This window comes from Myotis yumanensis, unplaced genomic scaffold (assembly GCF_028538775.1).
Source record: "Myotis yumanensis isolate MYYU_CA2020_CCGP unplaced genomic scaffold, mMyoYum1.0.hap1 SCAF_5, whole genome shotgun sequence".
Taxonomy (NCBI): Eukaryota; Metazoa; Chordata; class Mammalia; order Chiroptera; family Vespertilionidae; genus Myotis; species Myotis yumanensis.
In genome coordinates, this window is record NW_027223756.1 from 94446141 (window position 1) to 94458525 (window position 12385).

General features: G+C 42.5%; 1 pseudogene; it reads left to right on the plus strand.

Annotated features, from left to right (window-relative positions):
- Positions 1–11563: 11563 nt before the first annotated feature.
- On the plus strand, positions 11564–11966 carry LOC139011512 (large ribosomal subunit protein uL30m pseudogene; annotated as a pseudogene).
- Positions 11967–12385: the final 419 nt, after the last annotated feature.

Below are 12385 nucleotides of genomic sequence, written 5' to 3' on the forward strand. Positions count from 1 at the left end.
TCTGTCACTTCTCTGAGACAGGGGTGTGGGGGAGTTCACCAGCCCTGAACGGGGGACTCCTGAGTTCTGCTCTGAGCTGCTCCAGGCTGCTGGGGGATGGGAGTGCCATGGCTCTCTGGCATGCACCATGTCCCCCTTTCAGAAACAAATAATAAGACCTGGTGACCCCTGTGCCTTGCTAAGGAATATGAGATCATAACCATATAGTATATGCAGCGAGATCTTTAGAGACACTGCTTTCAGCATAGCTTGCTTTTCAGTTGAATTCCTGCCTCCAGGATTCCAGCTTCCAGCAAAAAGTCCTTCTTTGGGGCTACAAACTAAACACACTTCTCAATAATGAGACTCCCTAAAGTATGACGAGGGCTCCCCCGCAGAGAACTCATTCCCAAGAACTCCCCGACTAGAAAGTGTCTCCTGGTAGCCTCCTCACAAGATGGTTGTGAGAATGAAATGAAATGAATTAGGTAAGGCACCTGGTGAGCTACCTGGCACCTAGGGGATGCTCAATCATTTATGGGTGGTGTAGGCCTTCTTCCACAGGTCCATCCACTCACTTGTTCATTCATTCACAATCCATTTCACCAACAGGTATCGAGCACCTCCCATGTGCTGGGCTTGTGCCAGCCCGAGGTATAGGGTCCCTGTTCTCATGGAGCCCAAGGACAGTCAGAGCCAGAGGCTGATGCTGCCAGGATGATCATTCAAGGCCAAGAGACTCTTGTCTTCAAGTGGCAGCCTCTAGAGAAGCAAATACTTTCCTGGGTCTAGAAAAATACAACATTCCAAAACTCAATCAGGAAGAATCTAAAAACCTCAATAGGCCAATAACTATGGAAGAAATTGAAGCAGTCATCAGAAAGCTTCCAGCAAACAAAAGCCCAGGGCCAGACGGCTTCACAGGGGAGTTCTACCAAACATTCAAGGAAGAACTAAAACCTATCCTCCTCAGACTACTACAAAAAATTCAAGAGGAAGGAACGCTTCCAAGCTCATTCTATGAAGCCAGCATCACCCTAATACCAAAACCAGGTAAAGACATCACAATGAAAGAGAATTACAGGCCAATATCCCTCATGAACATAGATGCCAAAATCCTCAACAAAATCTTAGCAAATCGGATCCAGCAGTACATCAGAAGGATCATACACCATGACCAAGTAGGATTTATCCCAGAGATGCAAGGATGGTACAACATCCGTAAATCAATAAATGTGATACATCACATAAACAAATTGAAAGAAAAAAACCACATGGTCATATCAATTGATGCAGAAAAAGCATTCGACAAAATCCAACACCCATTTTTGATAAAAACTCTCAGAAAGGTGGGAATAGAAGGATCATACCTCAACATAATAAAAGCCATATATGACAGGCCCACAGCCAACATCATACTCAATGGACAAAAACTAACACCATTTCCCCTAAGAACAGGAACAAGACAGGGATGCCCACTCTCACCACTCCTGTTCAACATAGTACTGGAAGTATTAGCCATTGCAATTAGGCAAGAAGAAGAAATAAAAGGCATCCAAATTGGAAAAGAGGACGTAAAACTGTCCTTATTTGCAGATGACATGATATTATACATACAAAACCCTAGAGACTCCATCAAAATGCTACTAGACTTAATACATGATTTTGGCAATGTAGCAGGATACAAAATTAACCCCAAGAAATCTGAGGCATTTCTACACACCAATAGTGAACTTTCAGAAAGGGAGATCAGAAAAACAATACCATTTACCATCGCACCAAAAAAATTAAGATACCTAGGAATAAACTTAACTAAAGAGGTTAAAGACCTCTACTCAGAAAACTACAGGACGTTGAAAAAAGAGATAGAGGAAGACATAAACAGATGGAAGAACATACCATGTTCTTGGATTGGTAGAATCAACATCATTAAAATGTCCATACTACCCAAAGCAATCTATACATTCAACGCACTTCCCATTAAAATACCAATGGCCTTCTTCAAAGATCTAGAACGAACTCTCCAAAAATTCATCTGGAATAAAAAAAGACCCCGAATAGCTGCAACGATCCTGAGAAAGAACAAAGTAGGTGGGATCTCAATGCCAGATATCAAGCTGTATTACAAAGCCACTGTTCTCAAAACTGCCTGGTACTGGCACAAGAACAGACATATAGATCAGTGGAATAGAATAGAGAGTCCAGAAATTAGCCCGAACCAATATGCTCAATTAATTTTTGACAAAGGAGGCATGAACATACAATGGAGCCAAGATAGTCTCTTCAATAAATGGTGTTGGGAAAATTGGACAGACATATGCAAGAAAATGAAACTAGACCACCAACTTACACCATACACAAGAATAAACTCAAAATGGATAAAGGATTTAAATGTACGACAGGAAACCATAAAAATTCTAGAAGAATACAAAGGCAACAAAATCTCAGACATATGCCAAAACAATTTCTTCACTGATACAGCTCGTAGGGCAGTTGAAACTAAAGAGAAAATGAACAAATGGGACTACATCAAAATAAAAAGCTTCTGCACAGCAAAAGAAACCATCAACAAAACAACAAGAAAACCCACCTCGTGGGAAAACATATTTGCCAATGTCATATCTGATAAGGGCTTAATCTCCAAAATTTATAGGGAACTCATACAACTTAACAAAAAGAAGATAAACAATCCAATCAAAAAATGGGCAAAGGATCTAAATAGACACCTTTCAAAAGAGGACATTCAGAAAGCCAAGAGACATATGAAAACATGCTCAAAGTCACTAATCATCCGAGAGATGCAAATCAAAACAACAATGAGGTACCATCTCACACCTGTCAGAATGGCCATCATCAACAAATCAACAAACGACAAGTGCTGGAGAGGATGTGGAGAAAAAGGAACACTTGTGCACTGCTGGTGGGAATGCAGACTGGTGCAGCCACTATGGAAGGCAGTATGGAGGTTCCTCAAAAAATTGGAAATGGAACTCCCATTTGACCCTGTGATCCCACTTCTAGGAATATATCCCAAGAAACCAGAAACACCAATCAGAAAGGATATATGCACCCAGATGTTCATAGCAGCACAATTCACCATAGCTAAGATCTGGAAACAGCCTAAGTGCCCATCAGTAGATGAATGGATTAGAAAACTGTGGTACATCTACACGATGGAATACTATGCTGCTGTTAAAAAGAAGGAACTCTTACCATTTGCAACAGCATGGATGGAACTGGAGAGCATTATGCTAAGTGAAACAAGCCAGTCAATGAAGGAAAAATACCACATGATCTCATTCTTTCATGGATAATTAAGACCATTACAAACTTTTGAACAATAATAAATATAGTGGCAGAGCTGCCTCAAACCGATTGTCGGACTTCAGTGGTAAGGCCAGGGAGGGTTGGGGGACAGGAGGGAGGGGAGTAAGAGATCAACCGAAGGACTTGTATGCATCCATATAACCATAACTAATGGACATAAGACACTGGGGGGTAAGGGAGGGCAGGGGCTTGTCAAGGGTGGGGGGGAAAAAAGGACACATATGTAATACCCTTTGTAATGCTTTAAGCAATAAAAAAAAATAAAATAAAATAAATGGGAAAGTTTAAGAAAAAAAAAAAATACTTTCCTGGGTGCCAACAGCCCTTGGCAGCAGCAATGAATGTCTGTGTGGAGGAGGGGAGCGTCCTCAGCGCAGGGTTGCTCCTGCTGAGCCCACTCAGATGGGCAACTCCTCCTCACTCAGCATGCTCCAGGCTTTTGTCATTGAATCCTCATGATGACCCTCTGAAGTAAGGGAGGCTTGGGTAGTAAGTGGCTGACCTGGGATTTGAACCCATGCCATTTGACTCCAAACTCCATGATCCTTAATCACTCTGCTCTACTGCCCCCTCTTGCAGCTCGGCTGTCCTCTCACTTGCTCCCCTTTTATTCCCTCTGTTCTTGGAATAAGGCCCAGAATCTTCCACGTAGCCCACAGTGCCCTGCTCGGTCTGACTCTTCCTGCCTATCTAGCCCTGTTTCTCTACGCTCCACTGCTCACTTCTTAACCCCAGCTATTCCTGCCAGCTCCTTCCTGCCAGGGGCCTTCCTATGCCCCACCTTCCACCCCCTTCTGATAAATAGCCAAACTCATTTCCTCAAGAGAAACTTCCTCTGCCCCAGGGTCCACTGGATCTCAGTTACACAGGATGAGAGCACTTTGCTCCTTCCCTTGCTGTCCTTATGTGTTTGTTTACCCCTTTCCTTATTGTTCTTATATGAAATCTTCTGTAATCACTTGCTTAGTGGTTCACTTATAATTCCAGGCAGCACTCGATCTGTGTCTAGCATTGAGAGCACAGTCCTGGCCTGTCTAGATGCTTAATAAATTCTTGTTTGAATGTTGGCAAACTTGCCACTTCTATTTCTGATAATCTTTATTTTTATTTAACAGCTCCTAACTCTCTATAAACACCCATAGGAAACTCACTCCTCAGGTTGGCATCTGGCCCTAGGTCCCTTTTTCTTACTTATCTAACCTTCTCTGGCTTGTTTTTGTACAGAGCTATCTGACAGAATGTAGTGGTTCTTAGTATTTTCAAATCTGATCTTTCTTTTGGGGGTTCATAGGACTCCACTTCATACTCAGAATCTCAGATCTAAAAGGGCAAGATCAAGCCCAGGGAGGCACAGCCCCCTCCCCATCACCAGCATGTTTTACTCAATTGACTCACTTCTGGAAGTGCCCATCCCTACATCCCTTGGTGCTCACATGTGAAGCCCCCTTCTCTTGCTTCAGTCACCTGGGCTGGGACAATCTCCCAACGTCATCAGTCAGGCCAAGCCTGTTGGCTTCTTGAAGGGCCTCAGTCCCTCCAGGCCCCAGGATCTGCTGGACCAGTGCTGCCGAACCCCTGCGCCCCTCTCTCATCCCTCCAGGCCTCCTGTGCCTGACACCCCCTGTCACTACCCAGATGCCATCTCCTCTCTCTATCCAGACACAGACTCTTACCCTTTCCCTCCCTCCTAAACTTTTCCACTAATTCCCTCTGGAACCTCTGAACTGTAGTGACCAAATTCCTCCTGGATGCCAGGGGAACCAATCGTGTGATTGGAGAGTTGAAACTTTCATTCCCCTCCTATTGCCACCCCCACCTCCATGGAGAGGGGCTGGAGGTTGAGTAGTCACCAGTGGCCAATGATTTAATCAATCATACCTACGTAATGGAACTTCCATAAAAACCAAAAGTACAAGGTTCAGAGAGCTTCCAGGTTGGCGAACACGTGGAGATTCAGGGAAAGTGGCATGTCGGAGAGCATGGAAGTTCTATGCCCCTTCCCACATATCTTACCCTATGCATCTCTTCCATCTAGTAAGTAAAATGTTTCTTTGAGTTCTGTAGGTCACTCTAGCAAATTAATCCAAATTAATCAAACCCAAGGAGGGGGTCATTGGAACTTCTAAATTAGAAGTCCAGGTGATAACTTGGATTTGAGATTGACATCTGAAGGCCGGGGGTTGGGGTCGGGGTTGGGGGGCGGGGCGGGGAAAGGGCGAGGAGCAGTACTGTAGGACTAAGCCCTTAACCTGTGGGATCTAATACCATCTCCTGGTAAATAGTGTCAGAAGGTCCAATTTCATTCTTTTACATGTAGCTATCCAGTTGTTCCAGAACTATGAAAAAATAAATTTCTGTTGTTTAAGCCACCCAATCTGTGGTATTTTACTATAAAATCACTGGAAAACTAATACCCTTGTTTTGTTCCTGATCTTCAAGAAAAATTTTCAGTCTTTCACCATTGAGTATGTTGTTAGCTATGGGTATTTCGTATATGTTGTCAGCAGGGTTGGTTTCTCTCCTTGGCTTGCAGATGGCTGCCTTCTCACTGTGTCCTCACATAATCTTTCCTCTGGTGTCTCTTTGTGTGTCTAAATGTCCTTTTTATAAGAACACTAGTAAGATTGAATTAAGGCCTATCCTACTGGTCTCATTTTTACATAATCATTTATTTAAAGGCTCTATCTTCAAATACAGCCTTATTCTCAGGCACTGTGGTTAAGGCTTCAACGTGTAAATTTTTTTTGGGGGGGGGAGCATAATTCAGCCCATGACCATAAGGATGCCCACTTTCACTACTTCTATTCAACACACTATTAGAAGTTTCAGCCAGAGCAATTAGATGAGAAAAACAAATAAAAGGAAATTGGAGAGGAAGAAGTAAAATTATCTCTATTTGCAGATGACATGATTTTATATGTAGAAAACTAATAATTCAAACAAACAAAGCTAAGAAGTGAATTTAGCAAAGTTGTACGGTACAAATTCAACACACAAAAAACAGCTGCGTTTTTCATACATCAACAATGAACAAGTTGAACAGAAATTAGGTAAACAATTCCATTAACAATATATTAAAAAAGAATAAAATACTTATGAATTAACTAAGGAGGAGGAAGACTTTTACATGGAAAACTACAAAACAATGCTGAAAGAAATTTAAAAAAGAAATCTGCGTTCATGGATTGGAAACTTAATGTTGTCAAGATGTCAGTACTTCCCAAAGCAATCTACAGATTCAGTGCAATCTCCATCAAAATACCAGTGATGCTTTTCACACAAATGGAAAAATCCATCCTAAAATTCATCTTGAGGGACCCCAAATAACTAAAACAATCTTGAAAAGAAGAGTAAAATTGGAGGAGTCACAGTTCCAGCTTTCAAAAGTTACTACAAATCTATGATAATCAAAAACAGTGTGGTACTGGCATAAAGACAGACACATCGACCAGTGGAATAGATTAGAGAGCTTAGAAATAAACCATTACATGTATGGTCAAAAAAACAAACAAACTCAAAATAGATTTTTTAAAAACTAATTGTAAAAGCTAAAACTATACAACTCTTAGAAGAGAATATAAGGGGAAAGCTTTATCACATTGGATTTGTCAATAATTTCTTGAATATGACACCAAAGACACAGACAACAATATAAAAAATAGAGAAGTTGCACTTCACCAAAATTTATAACTTTTAGCATCAAAGAACTCTATCAAGACAGTGAAAAGACAACTTCAGAATGAGAGAAAATATTTGCAAATCATATGCCTGATAAGGATTAATATATGGAATATATAAAGAACTTCCACAACTCGACAACAGCAAAACACACAATCCAATTACAAATTGTGCAAAATACTTGGATAGACATTTCTCCAAAGATATACACATGGCCAATAGCACATGAGTAAATGCTCTACATCACTAGTCATTAGGGCAATGTAAATAAAAACCACAAGGAGATACCGCTTCACACTCATTGTGATGGCTATAAGTAAACATACACACAGCTACACACACACACACACACACACACACACACACGCACTAACAAGTGTTGTCGAGCTTATGAAGAAATTTGAACCTTTGTAAATTGCTGGTGAGAATGTAAAGTGGTGCAGCCACTATAGAAAACAGTTTGGTGGTTTCTTAAAAAGCAAAACAGAATTACCATATGATCCAGCACTTCCATTCCTAGACATACACTCACAGGAATTTGAAGCAGTGACTAGAGCACATACTTGAATGCTAGTGTTCATTGAAGCCAAAAAGTGAAAACAAACCATGTGCCCATCAACAGATGAATGGATAAAGAACATGTGGTATAATTCTGATACATGCTACAACATGGACGAACCTTGAGGACATTATGCTAAGGGAAATAAGCCAGTCACAAAAAGACAAATATTGTATGATTCTACTTGTTTGAGGTACTAGTCTACTCTTCTCCACCCTGCCAATTGTCTGTGTTCTCCCACTCTAGTCTTTAGCACAAGCTGTTCTCTCTGCAAGGAGTGCCATTCTCTCCTGCCCCGTGATCCATCTTGTGCTGCGCCAGCACGGCCAAGGATGAACCTGAGTGGGGGCAGTGAAGGATTAGAAAAGACAGACAAGAGAATAAAGCTGAAGCTGGGTGGGACGCTGCCCTCTCCGATGGAGAGACAGTGCCACAGACTACAAGCCGTGTCTTTATTTTATAGCCAGATTCCACGAGGCAAAGTAAGGGTGTGATCAAGATGTTTACAACATTCTCATGGATTTCAGTCCTACTCAATTACATGCAACTGAACTCAATCAAGCCCACATCAGTCAGGCACGTGGGGCCACATGTTCGGACCATAGGTTCAAGCTTACAACTACAGCTGTTGGCTATAATTATGCTGGGAGGGCTCTGCCCTCCAAGCTGGGACTTGAACGTGGCAATGAGAGGATTGTGCCCTCTCATTAGTCCAAGGCTTGAACCTGTCCAAACACTGTAGCTGCTTTCCACACCATCTGGCTAATTTTACTCATCCTTTAGGTGTTATTTAAACATCACTTTATTCAGAGAACCTTCTTGGATATCCTCTCATCCACACACAGTATCTGCAATCCTTCCACCAGGATAGTAGGTTTCAGGCCATTTTTTTATTTGCCATTTATTTGTGTTACCCTTATGGGGGAAGGGCCACGTGTATCCTGTGAATTGGTGTGTCTGGAACCTAGCACAGTGCCTGGGAAACAGCAGGTGTTCAGTTATCATTTAAAGAAGGAAGGAGCCCTGGCCAGGTGGCTCAGTTGATTGGAGCATCATCCAATACACCAAAAGGTTGTGGGTTTGATCCCTGGTTGGGGCATGTATGGGAAGCAACTAATCAATGTTTCTCTCTCACATCGATGTTTCTCTCTCTCTCTCTCTCTCTCTCTCTCTCTCTCTCCTCCCTCTCTCTCCAAAATCAGTAAAAACATATTCATAGGTGAAAATTAAAAAATAATAATAATAAAATAAAGAAGGAAGGAAATAAAGGAGGGAGGGGTTCGATATAAACTTCCTAAAGGTCAAACCTCCACCTCTATTAAGCTTTAGGGGACGTGTTTGTCTCTCCCTCAATAGCATTCATCAATATATTCCTTCTGTTCTAGATTTCTGTGTACATAATTAGTCCTGTGAGGGCCCCAATTATTTCTGCATTCCCCACAATACTTTGAACATAGTACATGCTGAATAAATAAATGAACAAGCACACACATCCTATATAATAAAAGCCTAATATGTTAAGTGTCCAGTCGTCTGTTCAACCAACCAAAGTGTAATATGCTAATGATATGCTGAGGCCGCTCAACCGCTCACTATGACATGCACTGACCACCAGGAGGCAAATGCTCCGACTGGTAGGTTAGCTTGCTGCTGGGGTCCAGCCAATCAGGACTGAGCAAGACAGGGCAGACACACCCTGGAGCCCTCCTGTGGTCCCTCCCTGGCTGGCCAACCTCGTGTCCCTCCCTGGCCCCGATAGTGCACCAGTGGGGTCCCTTGGCCTGGCCTGCACGTCTAGCAATCCAGGACACCTCAGGGGATATCAGAGAGTCGGTTTTGGCCTGATTCTGAAGGCCAGGCTGAGGGATGAATTTGTGCATCGAGCCTCTAGTTTAAAGATAACATGTTGTAAAAAGAATATTCTGACCTTTTGTTGTCCTTCATATTTAAAGAACAGGAAAGAAGCCAACCACAGGCAGCTACCAACTGCAGACCACTTTGTAGCTTTACCAGGTGGCCCTGGGCTGGATATAGGCAGAAGCTGACCTAGGCCTGCACCAGAGCCCCTCCAAGAGGTCCCAGAACCAAACTTGGTAACCAGCTTCAGATCACATTAGAGCACCACCCAATTAGCTCCATAAATGACACACTCGAAGTGAGGACCAGAGCCCTTCTACAGTGAATCCCACTCCATTGGGTCAGCCCCCCCCCAACAGCTTGTCCCCTAACGTCATGACCAGTCCCCACAGCCAGTCAGCATGAGGGTCAATTCCACCCACTGAAATGCCAACAGCAATCAAGGTTCAATTATAACAGGAGGGCACACATAACCCATGCAAGGGACACCAGTAACTCAGGTGACCGGGGTTCTGTGCCACTGGGTGCTAAAGGGCACCTACTACATAAGACACCCTGCCAGGAGTGGGAGACATAGAAGATCTACCTAATAAGTAGAAACAAACACAGGAAGTCAAAGTGAGGAGACAAAGAAACACGTCCTAAGTGAAAGAATAGGACAAAACTTCAGAAAATAAAGTTCATTTCTGGGTCAGGCCACATGCCCAGCATGTAGGCTCAATCCCCAGAAGGGAGTGTGCAGGAGACAGCCAAACGATGATTCTCTCTCATCATTGGTGTTTCTATCTCTTCCTCTCTCTTCCTCTCTGAAATCAATAAAAACATTAAAAGATATAAAGCTACTTAAAAAAGAATGAAATCTTGTCATTTGTGTCAGCATAGATGGATCTTTAGAGTATTATGCTACGTGAAATAAGACAGAGAAAGAAAAATACCATAAGATGTCACTTACATGTAGAATCTAAAAAATGAAATGAACAAACAAAATAGAAACAATGTCAAAGATACAGAGAACACACTGATAGTTGCCAGGTGGAAGGGAGCTTGAAAGAATGGGAGAAGAAGATGAAAGGATTAAAAAGTACAAATTGGCAGTTACAAAATAGTTACAGGGATCTAAAGCATAGCATAGGGAATATAGTCAATAATATTGTAATAACTTTTTATGGTGCCAGGTGGGTACTGGAAATATCAGGGGATCACTTTGGAAAGGATATGATTGTCTAACCACTGTGCTGTGCACCTGAAGCTAATACAATATTGAATGTCAGCTGTAATTGAAAAAATAAAAATAAAGAACAGGAAAGAATCCCCAGAGTCTCCCAAAATGCATCTGGGCCATTTTGTGTTATTGACTACTAATTGTAGCACCACTGATATCAGATAACCAAGTTGAAAATGGTCTTGGAATGTAAAACTATCAAAATGTAATTCCTTTTGTTGTTATTTTTTAAAATCCTACTTTCCTGCTATTGCATGTTGAATTGTAGATCTTTTAACTTATCAAACAGAAGATGCAGGAGTTGGTGGTGGTGACAGGGGTAGAGGTTAGGCCAGTGATGGCGAACCTTTTGAGCTCGACAAGTCAGCATTTTGAAAAACCCTAACTTAACTCTGGTGCCGTGTCACATATAGAAATTTTTTTATATTTCCAACCATAGTAAAACAAAGATTTATATTTTTGATATTTATTTTATATACTTAAATGCCATTTAACAAAGAAAAATCAACCAAAAAATGAGTTTGCGTGTCACCTCTGACTCGCGTGTCATAGGTTCGCCATCACTGGTGTAGGAGCAGGGCAGAGAGAGCTCCAGGGCCCTATGTGTGAACAGGTACATCCCCTAAGAGTGAGGAAACTAGGAGAGTGTCTATGGGACAAGCCCAGCACTGCCCCTGCCCCAACCACTCCTTTAATCCAAGGGTTCTGCAGACTCTGGCAAGAAGTTGGGACCTGGGCCACTTCTTTCCAGGGACACAAATTCTCCTTTCTAGGAGCCTCAGCTTGTTGGTCTCAGCACCCAACCATTGACTAATAAGACCATTTCTTCAGCCACAAATTGTATTAACAAATCCCTTCAGGCTCAGCTCCTTTGTCGGCAGGAAGTTCAGGCTTAATAACCTTGAGCAACTCCTGCCTCTGCAGAGGCCAGTCACCAAATAATGGCCAGAATTTTGCACTTAACAGTTCAGAGGCCCCCAGGCAGACCACATACTGTGACAAAAGATGGAGAGGCTCACGTGTGTATAGATTGGATTCCTCCAGAATTCCAGATAAAGTGTTTCAGCCTTCACCTGAAGACCATGCAGAATATGGTGGGATCCACATTGGGGGAAATATGTGATAATGATGCTTGGATTAGAAAAAGCACATACTCCTCAAGGTCACAAGAACATCCCTTCGGTGAGTGCGAAACTGAAAGTGACTAAACATTTGATGAGAATCAAGCCCTGGAGGTTGCCACCAGGACTTCCCACGGAGGAGGACATGGCTCCCACGGGCCTCGTGAGCACTGGGGAGTCAGTAGAGCGGTGGCGTCTAAGCCCCATGGACCAGGGAGAATGAAGTCCTAATACCAGAGCTGTTTCAGATTAAAAAGTGAAAATCATTTTTATGTAAAGATGGTGAGAAAGTGTTCTCATTAAAATATATTTTAAATGCTCAAAACAAAACAAACAAACAGAAAACCAAATCCCTTCATCCACAGGACGGAAGCCCCCAGCGGCATGTTTCAGGTTCATTTGCTACTGTTCTCAGAAGGTTGAGTCTTTTTCTGTCGTCATGGAGGTGAGGATTGAACTTAGAGCCTACAGAGCTGTGATGTACCCCCTCCTTTCGTGAACAGCCCCAATCTCCAGTTCTCCCTACATGTCTAAGGATGGCAGGAAGGAGGGATGCTTCTTCCCGTGGAAAGGCAAGTCAGGACCCCACAAAGGATGGGAACGTCCTAAGTCTGTTGGAAGTAAGGCTGTGTGAACTGAAAT